The sequence below is a fragment of the Prunus mume genome, linkage group LG5, assembly GCF_029339155.1.
Source record: "Prunus mume cultivar Tortuosa linkage group LG5, ASM2933915v1, whole genome shotgun sequence".
NCBI classification, from domain to species: domain Eukaryota; kingdom Viridiplantae; phylum Streptophyta; class Magnoliopsida; order Rosales; family Rosaceae; genus Prunus; species Prunus mume.
Genome location: NC_142702.1, coordinates 12,574,217 through 12,586,591, shown reverse-complemented (window position 1 = coordinate 12,586,591; position 12,375 = coordinate 12,574,217). Strand labels below are relative to the sequence as shown.

At 35.1% G+C, this 12,375-nt stretch overlaps 1 long non-coding RNA gene across 1 annotated transcript; it reads right to left on the bottom strand.

Annotated features, from left to right (window-relative positions):
- Positions 1-11,122: 11,122 nt before the first annotated feature.
- Positions 11,123-12,073, bottom strand: LOC148916961 (uncharacterized). Its single transcript, XR_016127501.1, has 2 exons — positions 11,620-12,073; positions 11,123-11,235 (listed from the first exon to the last, which is right to left on the bottom strand). It is a non-coding gene; the product is annotated as an uncharacterized LOC148916961 (long non-coding RNA).
- Positions 12,074-12,375: the final 302 nt, after the last annotated feature.

The window sequence follows — 12,375 nt, the reverse complement described above, 5'->3', positions numbered from 1 at the left end:
AGATCTATCATGACCAATCCGCAACACCTCAAAGAGCAACCTCACAAGATGAGGCACAACCAAAGCCATCCCATATATGAGACAATATATATGCCAGAGGAAGAGTAGATTGGCATAAGGCCTCCAAAAGCGGAAAAACACTGAAGATCCGACGAGATTCGGGGGAAAAACCCCGAATCTAAAGCTTTCTCTTTTTTTTATTTATTTATTTTTTTCTCTTTCTCTCTCTCTCTCTCTCTCTCTCTCTTAGTGGCTAGACTTTTCTCTGCTAACAATATATGAAGACATGATTACAGAGAGGAAGAAGGAGAAGAGAGAACAAAGAAGAATCTACAGAAATTGTAGAGAATGAACAAAACGATTTTCCAACTCTCAAACTATTACAACATGTTTTATATACTTAGTAGCAGTTGACTAAGTAACTATGCTAACCAACTAGTTTATATATGTACTAACAACTGGCTAACTATACTACACGTGATTCTTCTAACAATTCTAACAATCTCATGTGTGAACACATCTATTCAATTACCATTAGCACGTGGCACTCCATCATTCTAACCATTAGGTAAACATCCCACATCAATCTCGGAATAGGGTCCTAATATGAGATTGCTGCAATGTTTGTTCAAGATTGGACCATGAAGACCTTTAGTTAAGATATCAACAATTTGATATTCAATGGGAAGATATTGGACCAGAAAATATTTTCATTGGACTCATTCCCTGACAAAATGGAAATCGATATCCAGATGTTGGATGTGAGAGTGATAGACAGGGTTAGAGATTAACACTACTACAAAAAAGGAAAACCACGACGGGTATTCACCGTCGTGTATTCTGTTTTCAAATCGTCGTGGAATCCACCGACATCTTTTCCATAACAAAACCACGACGGTGAATAACCGTCGTTGTTAAACCAAAAAACGTCATCAAAAAATAAAAACCGACGTCTTTGTGCTGCAAAAAGACATAAAAAACAGTCGAGGATGAGAATAGACGACCAACTCCAACAAAAAAAACGTCGTTAAAAAGGAAACAGATGACAAATATAAATACGACGTCTTTACAATCATAATAGACGACGTTATTGACACCTACTACGTCACAACATTTCCCACAACCGTCGTAAAATAAATTTTCCACTTCGATTTTTTATGAATTATGACGTGGAAATAGATGTCAGGTTAATTAATTACGACGTATGTATTTACTTAGACGACGTTTAAATGAATAAACAACGTCGGTTCCAAATAAATGAGAGCCGTATTACAGAATTTATACGTCATATTTTGAAAATAAACGACGTGGAAAAAATGATGGGGTCATTAATTTACGACACAGTAATTTATAAGGACGACGTTGTCGTTATATACAACGTCGGTACCATGAAAAAGACCGTCGTGTTTAATAATTTATACATCTTCATTAAAAAAATTAACGTCGTCTAATTCATCTTAACGTCGACGATTTAATTTAATGGACTTCAAATACCGTCGTGAATTCATCCTTTTCCACTTCGTTTATTAAAGAACTTACGACGTGGTAAATTCATGACGACGTCGTCTTTTGTAACGTTCAGGTTAAAATTCTCATCTTTTAGACGTCGGTATTATGGGATTGGAGTCGTGTTATTTTGAATTACATGGCGGTTCTTTATGCTTGTCCGACGTGTTATCCTGGATTACTGTTTCACAATAGCGTCGTGGTTCTTCATTGTTACTTTGCTTTAAGACGTCGGTAAATATATTGCGGTCGTTGAATGCTCCAAAACGTCGTTATTTATTAGAACAGACGTCGTTTTATTACATTTTTATCAAAACCGTCGTGTTTTGTAATCTGGAACCAGTAATTTTTGTTCTGATTGTTTTGTGGCCAAAACCTGTATAATGAAAGTGAAGAAATCACATTACAATATATTACAAAATTAATGTCATACACTGCCAATTAAAAGCATCATTCAACCCATATATCTTCACACCCATCTCGAATATTTTGACTCCCTAACTCAACCACCACTTCATCAAATGTGTCAACATTTGGCATCCCCCTAGTAAATGGCTCACACTCAATTCTCACATCACCTAAGACATCATCACCAATAACATCATTATATTCTCTATTAGGCATTGATAACACTACCGACCAACCACGATGCATCGGGTCGTCAACAAAAAATACTTGTTTGACTTGAGAAGCCAAAACAAATTGGTCATTCCTATGTCCAATTTTACTCAAATCTACAAGGGTAAATCCAAGTTCGTCCACTACAAGACCAGAAGTATTATCAATCCAATCACACCTAAAGACTGGGATTGTAAACTTTTGGTAGTCAAGGTCCCAAATTTCTTGAATGACACCATAGAAACCCATATTTGAGAGAATTGGGTTTTTATCCTTGGCACTAGCAACTTGCATAGTATGTGCAAGTAAATAAACTCCACTATTTTGAGTTGTCCGCACATCATCTTGTGCCTTGATGTTGAATTTAATACCTTTAATGAGATAGCTCCTATATAATGGCACTGCCATGTTTGGACCAGCTGCTAGCCACCTTAAATTTTCTGATACGCCATGATTGTCTTCCTCAGTAAGTTCACTTTGAACCTGCAAATTAATCATATAACTTCATTCAATCTAACATAGAAAGAAGAAAATTAAAAGTCCAATATGTTATTCAATAACATATACCTTGAAGCGTAGCCATTGAATGAAAGTGCTATTGTGCTTATCCTGCAGCCACTTTGTTCTCTTTCTAAATTTTGGATAAGTGGTCTGGATGTGAATCATATGTTGCCTACATGACACACAAAATTCAAGTATTACGGTCCCAAACATATAAGATAAACATAAGAAATAATTTAAAATGGAAACTTAAAGAATAAAACTCATACGTACTCGATATAAGGTAGGACTTCCTCCGTATTCTCCAAGACATATAGATGTGCTTGGTTCAACAGTCCCGATCAACTACGCTCACTGTGCAACCTGATAATGGCTTTGAAACTCCCATCTTTTGGCTTGAAGGCACTCCAACTGTACTAACATCGATAAATGCTCAGTACAAAACTCTGACTTCTTCACTATATACCGCTCAAGCAATGCAACCTTGGGACGAGTACGATTCTGAACATACCCCTTTAGCACTTTCATATATCTTTCAAACGGGTACATCCATCTAAAATATACTGGCCCACACAGATTTAACTTCTCTGACAAGATGTACTACTAGATGAACCATGATATCAAAGAATGAAGGGGGAAAGTACTTCTCAAGCAAACACAAAGTAACTACTACATCTTCTTCCAACTTATCTAGCTTGGAAACATCAACATCTTTGCACATATAGCATTGAAGAAGAAGCACAAACGAGTTATTGCATACCTTGCAGGCTTCTCCAAAAAGTAACGAATTGCCACAGGGAGCAATTGTTGCATTAAGGTATGACAATCATGTGATTTAAGGCCAAGAAGTCTTGAATCTTGTAAAGATACAAGATTTTTTATATTTGAAGAATAACCTTCAGGGACCTTCATACCATAGAAAGAATTGCAAACCTCTCTCTTCTCTGCTCTTGACAAATTCCAAGGCCCGGAGGCAAACGAGTACGTCTTTCTCCATACTCGGGTTGCAAATCAGCTTTGACCCCATGTTCAATAAATCTAATCGAGCAGCAATCCCATCTTTATTTTTTCCAGGGATCTCCAGCAATGTACCAATGATACTATCGCAAACATTCTTCTCAATGTGCATAACATCTAGGACATGCCTCACAGAAGGTATTTCCAATACTCGAGATCAAAGAATATTGATTTCTTCTTCCAACAAACTCTGTCACCATCTTCAACCATATGCAGCACTTCTTCTCCGGTTAATGGCTCAGAGGCGTGCCATATTCAGTTTCCCATTAAAAGCTGCACGTTGCCTCCTATATGGATGATTGATCGGTAACCATTTTCTATGCCCAATGTAACAAATTTTGTGGCCATTTTTCAACCTGTGACTAGGTGTATCATCGCCGCATATTGGACAAGCTTTATATCCTTTAACAACACAACCAGATAAGTTTCCATAGGCGGGAAATCATTAATTGTCCACATTAATGCAGCTCTGAGTGTAAAGTATTCTCCATTATGTGCATCATACACTCCTCCAATCCCATCCCACAAAGATTTTAAATCATCAATCAAAGGCTCCAAGTAGACGTCTATATCATTTCCGGGCTGTTTAGGACCGGAAATCAATAAGGTCAACATCATGAACTTTCGTTTCATGCACACCATGGAGGGAGATTATATGTAACTAAGATAAGCTGGCCAGCAACTATATCTGCTACTTAGAGAACTGTGGGGATTGAATCCATCGGATGACAGAGCCAATCTCAAGTTTCTTGGCTCATTACCAAACTCGGGCCATTTATCATCAAGAAGTTTCCAAGACGGGAATCCTGGATGAGACATATAACCGTCAACTGATTTTCTAGCAGCATGCCAAGTCAAACTCTTAGCAGTCTCATGTGATCGAAACATCCTTTTAAACCTTGGAATTGGAGGAAAATACCACACCACCTTCGCTGGCACACCCTCTTTCAAGATTGAATCTTTGCCTTCCTTCCACCTTGAGATACCACAATTAGGACAATGAGTTAAATCCTCATACTCCTTCCTATACAAGATGCAATCATTGGGGCATGCGTGCATTTTCTCATAACTCAGCCCCAATGCACACAAAGTCTTTTTTGCCTCATACATAGAGGCCGGTATTGTATTTCCTTCTGGAAGCAAATCGCCTTGAAGTATCAATAATTCTGTAAAACAGCCATCACTCATCCCATATTTTGCCTTCAAATTATACAACTTCACTAATGCCGATAACTTCGTGTACTTTCTACAACCAGGGTACAATGGTTGATCTCCATCCCCAATCACATTGGCAAACTCATAAGGATCAGATCCAAAATCACCAAAATCATTATCATCCATCTCTATTTCTTGGACACAAAACTGTACCTACTATGGTCATCATCTTCTTCAACATTTCTACTAGCATTAGTAGCTGCTTCCCAAGGTTCTCCGTGAAATGTCCAATTCTTATAGCTTTGGTCAACTCCATTAAAGTATAAGTGATCCCTTATAATTCCAACCCCAAACAATTTCAAATTAACACATTTAACACATGGACAACGGATATGTGTGGTAGTTAGAAGATTTTCTACAGAAAAGTTCAAAAATGCTTCCACCCCTAACTCATATGCCTTCGATCTTCTATCCGAGTGCATCCATGACTTATCCATCTCCGACACTATACCCTATTATATATAATAAAGTGAAAAGGAAAGCAATGACCATCACTATAGCAGATTATATAAAGTCTAATAGCAAGTAATATACAACATAGACGACGGTTTTTAAACAAAAACAGACGTATTTGACATTTATAGACGACGGATTTTACGTCGTCTAATTATAACCACGACGGTAGTTACATAACACCGTCGTGTATAAGTAATAACAACGACGGTTTAAAGTAAAAACCGCGTTGTATGTTCTGAAAACGCGTCGTTAAACAGTTTATTTTCAAGATCCGAAAACCCTATTAACAACACAACATAGACATGAAACCAAGCAAGAAACTAACATATACGTGAAACCAACATATACTAAGCATGAAAACAATAAATCCATTCCCAATTCAACATAACAGAGAGTGATTAAAAGATCCGACAAAATGAAATCCATTCCCAATTCAACATAACAGAGAGTGATCAAGAAAACATTAAACAGAAAATCCATGAACCCTTTAACAACATTATTAACAGATCGCAAAACATATACCTAAAACCCTTTAACAAAACAACGTAATATATCATTCAATGAATTTACAAGGGGAAGAGAGGGTTTGTACTTACAGGTTGGCAGAGCTCACAGATTATGACCAAATTGGATTTGACACAGCCTGGCCCAACTTTGAATTAGAGATGAAGTGAGAGAGCGAAATGTTATGTTGCGCGAAATCTAACAATTTTAGGGTTCAGGGTTAGAAGTATAAAAATAAGAGCCAAATCTGAAAATTTTAGGTCCCGCGAATATTTTAAGAAACCGCGCTTTTTAAAACATCGACCGAAAAAACACGCGTCGTTAAAATTTAACATTAAACATGACGCTAATTACATTAAGGACGTCGTGGTAAAATATGTACCACGCAAAATCAAAAGAGGCGTTAAAACTATGAAAAACCACGGCGGGGTTAATTAACTACCGACGTTGTAAACAATAATAAACGACTCACGTGTAAACAAAACGTCGTTTAAAAGAGAAACGACGTCGGATTTTTCACCATACGACGTAAACTCCGTATTCCACGACTCAATCACCGTCGTTAAAAGTAATACCCTAAACTTTAAAACCCTAAATTATATATTTGTAAAATTTAATTTTATAAAATTGTTTATGGTTTTACATCCTAAGAAATAACAAACATAAACCCTAAACCCCAAAAATTATACTTTAACCATAAACCCTAATAAATAACAACCCTAATCCCCAAACCCTAGACCTAAACCATCAAACTATGTAAGTGATGCTATGACTCATCAAAACAATTTTATTTAGGTTGGACATTTTAATCTTTTATTACACAAACTGCATTTTTTTGGGTTTTAGGGGAAGAAAATATATCAATGACTTCATAGGAGTTGAAGTTGAATTTTTTGAATTTATTTTAAATTTATTTTTAAAATTTTGAATTAAAAATAATAAAATATTCTTATGTCAACAACAAACCACGGCGAGGTTAATTAACTACCGACGTTGTAAACAATAACAAACGACTCACGTGTAAACAAAACGTCGTTTAAAAGAGAAACGACGTCGGATTTTTCACCATACGACGTAAACTCCGTATTCCACGACTCAATCACCGTCGTTAAAAGTAATACCCTAAACTTTAAAACCCTAAATTATATATTTGTAAAATTTAATTTTATAAAATTGTTTATGGTTTTACATCCTAAGAAATAACAAACATAAACCCTAAACCCCAAAAAATTATACTTTAACCATAAACCCTAATAAATAACAACCCTAATCCCCAAACCCTAGACCCTAAACCATCAAACTATGTAAGTGATGCTATGACTCATCAAAACAATTTTATTTAGGTTGGACATTTTAATCTTTATTACACAAACTGCATTTTTTGGGTTTTAGGGGAAGAAAATATATCAATGACTTCATAGGAGTTGAAGTTGAATTTTTTGAATTTATTTTAAATTTATTTTTAAAATTTTGAATTAAAAATAATAAAATATTCTTATGTCAACAACAAACCACGGCGAGGTTAATTAACTACCGACGTTGTAAACAATAACAAACGACTCACGTGTAAACAAAACGTCGTTTAAAAGAGAAACGACGTCGGATTTTTCACCATACGCGTAAACTCCGTATTCCACGACTCAATCACCGTCGTTAAAAGTAATACCCTAAACTTTAAAACCCTAAATTATATATTTGTAAAATTTAATTTTATAAAATTGTTTATGGTTTTACATCCTAAGAAATAACAAACATAAACCCTAAACCCCAAAAATTATACTTTAACCATAAACCCTAATAAATAACAACCCTAATCCCCAAACCCTAGACCTAAACCATCAAACTATGTAAGTGATGCTATGACTCATCAAAACAATTTTATTTAGGTTGGACATTTTAATCTTTTATTACACAAACTGCATTTTTTGGGTTTTAGGGGGAAGAAAATATATCAATGACTTCATAGGAGTTGAAGTTGAATTTTGAATTTATTTTAAATTTATTTTTAAAATTTTGAATTAAAAATAATAAAATATTCTTATGTCAACAACAAACCACGGCGAGGTTAATTAACTACCGACGTTGTAAACAATAACAAGCGACTCACGTGTAAACAAAACGTCGTTTAAAAGAGAAACGACGTCGGATTTTTCACCATACGACGTAAACTCCGTATTCCACGACTCAATCACCGTCGTTAAAAGTAATACCCTAAACTTTAAAACCTAAATTATATATTTGTAAAATTTAATTTTATAAAATTGTTTATGGTTTTACATCCTAAGAAATAACAAACATAAACCCTAAACCCCAAAAATTATACTTTAACCATAAACCCTAATAAATAACAACCCTAATCCCCAAACCCTAGACCCTAAACCATCAAACTATGTAAGTGATGCTATGACTCATCAAAACAATTTTATTTAGGTTGGACATTTTAATCTTTTATTACACAAACTGCATTTTTTGGGTTTTAGGGGGAAGAAAATATATCAATGACTTCATAGGAGTTGAAGTTGAATTTTTTGAATTTATTTTAAATTTATTTTTAAAATTTTGAATTAAAAATAATAAAATATTCTTATGTCAACAACAAACCACGGCGAGGTTAATTAACTACCGACGTTGTAAACAATAACAAACGACTCACGTGTAAACAAAAGCGTCGTTTAAAAGAGAAACGACGTCGGATTTTTCACCATACGACGTAAACTCCGTATTCCACGACTCAATCACCGTCGTTAAAAGTAATACCCTAAACTTTAAAACCCTAAATTATATATTTGTAAAATTTAATTTTATAAAATTGTTTATGGTTTTACATCCTAAGAAATAACAAACATAAACCCTAAACCCCAAAAATTATACTTTAACCATAAACCCTAATAAATAACAACCCTAATCCCCAAACCCTAGACCCTAAACCATCAAACTATGTAAGTGATGCTATGACTCATCAAAACAATTTTATTTAGGTTGGACATTTTAATCTTTTATTACACAAACTGCATTTTTTTGGGTTTTAGGGGGAAGAAAATATATCAATGACTTCATAGGAGTTGAAGTTGAATTTTTTGAATTTATTTTAAATTTATTTTTAAAATTTTGAATTAAAAATAATAAAATATTCTTATGTCAACAACAAACCACGACGTTGTAAATAATAATAAACGACTCACATGTAAAAAGACGTCGTTGAAAAGAGAAACCATGGCGGATGTTTCACCATCAGACGTAAAATACATATTCAACGACCTAATCACCGTCGTTATAAGGTATTAACCTAAACCCTAATAAACAACTTACTTGTTCAAAAGCACGTCGTTTAAAAGCGAAACCATGGCGAAATTGTCATCAAAACGACGTCTTATGTACGCCCCATCACGTCTAAATATCATTTTACGTCGGTTTTTACATAATTATGTCGTTGGAAAGTTATTACACGTCGGTTACGCAATTTGTTTTTTCTTTTATAATATGAAAACCTCAACAAATTTTCAGGGAAAAAAAGGATGTATATTATAAACAAAATTTGGACATTATATATTATAGAAAAAATTATATATTATATAAAAATATCAAGTGTTCCAACAATCATCTAATCCATATGAAGGCAAACAAACTCTGCCCATTCTTTCCTGACTTCATCAATGGCTGCTTGGGGGTATGGCGCTTGATCTTTTCCCTTGGCAAACTGCAATCCATAAACAATGATTATTAAGCTTTACAAAAAGAAATTCAGAGACAGACGACGTTGTTTTATCATAACCGACGTAGTATATCGATTCAACGACGGTAATTTTAAATGACCGTCGTTGATAATACAAAAAACCACAAAAAATGTTTCTGAAAATTTTATTCTTACCTTCTTCTCAAACTCCAAGGAAGGATCCATGATGATGTCCCTCATGAAGCGCATCACATAATACCCGCATTCGACACTGCTGGGTTGCTTTGGTGTGCCTGGCGAGTTTTCCAGATTGGTGCTTTACGGCCTGGTACGCCTATGTGGGAATTATAAATTTTTAAAGCACATTCACGATGTTTTGCCCTCCTCATCAACCCACGATTTCGGCAGAGGATCCAGAAAATAGACGGTTTCCCTCTTTGCCCTCACAATCAGCAAGACCCAATGACGGCTGCACAAAAATAAAATAAAAAACGACGGTTAATATAAAAACCGACGTATTATATAGTTTCACACGCGTAATAACTTAATCATCGACGTTATTATAAATTTATCACGACGATAATTAACTACCGACGTGGTTAGTTGTTTCAAACGACTCAATAAATAAATAACCGACGTGGTTAGATGTTTCAAACGACACAGAATTAGTTAAACAGTTTTATAAGTGGTTAATTAGTGAAAATCATACAAACAAAATCCTTTTAAGGAGACTAACCCTGGATTGTAAGGCATCATGAAAATCTGTTCACCATCTGTTTTTTGAAGTCGATTGGCTACAATTCGTGATCATCGATTAGTGACCCGGCGTTGGCACTAACTTGAGCAGTCGATAAAGCCAACCATGCTGCACATATTTGCGTCTCTCAAAACATCATATAAGCACCTAAATATATAAAACAAACGACGGTTATTTATACACAAACGACGTATTATACAATTTCACACGACGAAATGAAATAGAAAGCAGACGTGATAACTAATTTATCACGACGGTAGAAAAAGAACGACGTTTTTAGTGGTTTAAAACGACGTAATAATTAAACAACCGACGTCTTATGATATAATGTTTGATATTTGATTATGACAAACCTCATATATACTGCAACCACAGTAGCCCCAATTTCTTCCATGCCTGCAAACTGTGTAATATCTTCATGCAAGATGAAGGTACTTCGAGCTGCACCAAACACCTCCTTCTCAATGTTGAAGGTCATGATCTTCTCCTGAGGCTTTAGTGTCGTTTCCACATAACGACAAAGGGACTGTAAGGAAGATGGCACATCCACATTCGAATAATCAACTACTTCAGTACCCTGTTTAAAGAAATAAAGCAAAATAAAATGACGTGGTAATTCATTAAAAACGACGGTTTAAATTAAAAAACGTCGTCTTATTATAATTTAAACGACGATAATTAAATACCGTCGTTTTATATAACTATAGACGTCGTAGAAAATAAATTCCGACGTCTAATGTGAAAACAAACGACGGTTTAAAGAAAAATATCGACGTCTGAAATGTGAAAAACAAATTAAAAAGGCAAAGTTATGAGAATATACCTCCTCGTCATGCTTTTCTTCTTCTTGTTCTTCTTCTTTCTTCTCTTCATCATTTGTTTCTTCCTTTTGTCCTTCATCTTTTTTCTCTTGTTTTTCTTCCTTCTTCCCTTCATCTTTGTTTTCTCCTTTCTTCTCTTCATCTTGATTATCTAAAGCCCCAGATTTCTGTTTTAAATAATAAAGAAATATATATATAAGACAGATTGTACAGAGAGTAAAAAAATTAAACCAAAACGTCGTGGTAAGGCATAACCTAAGACGGTATGTAAGAATTATGGACGTCTTAAAATTATTAAACGATGGTAAATAATAAACGTCGTGGTAATTGTATATTACGTCGTTAAGGACTAAAACCGTCGTCTAAAAACCACAAAGTACGACGTCTAGTGGCGTGTAAAACAAGTAAACTAAATACGACGTGATATTTAAATAAAAACGACGGGTTATTTATAAAATCGTCGTGGTATGGTTTTAAAACGACGGGTTTATTCATAATAACGACGTCTAATGTAAAAAAAAAACAGAGAATTCAAAGTTCAGTTATGTTACCGTTTCTTCCTGCTGCTCCCCATTTTTGGCAGTATCATCCTCTAAATGTTGGGATCTCCCTTCAGCCCCAGAACAGCTAGCTTTATCAGACATTGGATTTATGGGGCTTTGCTGTAGACCTTGGTTTTGAGAGGGGCTAGTTTTCGGTTTAAGCATGCTTGGATCAAAATTGGGGATGAGGTGGGAAAGCTGACTTAGTAAATGTTCCCTCTCAGCCTCTACTAATTGTTTGGTTCTAGCTTCCATCTTCTTAGTCTCCTCTTGAAGGACAAGTCTTACACTTTCCTTCAATTGATCAGCAAACTTTACCCTCTGTGGTCTAGGTAAATTGAAGAATTGCCTAGGGGAAATCCCAGCACCTACCCCTCTTACTCTCCCTGGATGCTCGGGACCCAAAGCCAAGGTCAAGACATCATTACTGCCAGTTACACTCAGACTGCCTTCAGCCACTTGTTTTTGCAATTCATCCTAAAACAAAGACATACAAAAAAGTCAGCACAAGAAAACACACGACGGTTATTTATAAACAAGCGACGCAGTATATAATTTCACACGACGCACCAAAATAGAAATCGGACGTTATAATATATTTATAACGCGTTAATTAAAACCGCGTGGTTAGATTTAAAACGACGCAATAAATAAACCACCGGCGTCTTTTGCTGTAATTACAGAAAACAGAGTTGTGATTCCAGATTTAGATCTTTCACGACGTTTTTGAAAACATTTCGACGTAGTAATAACATTAAAACGACG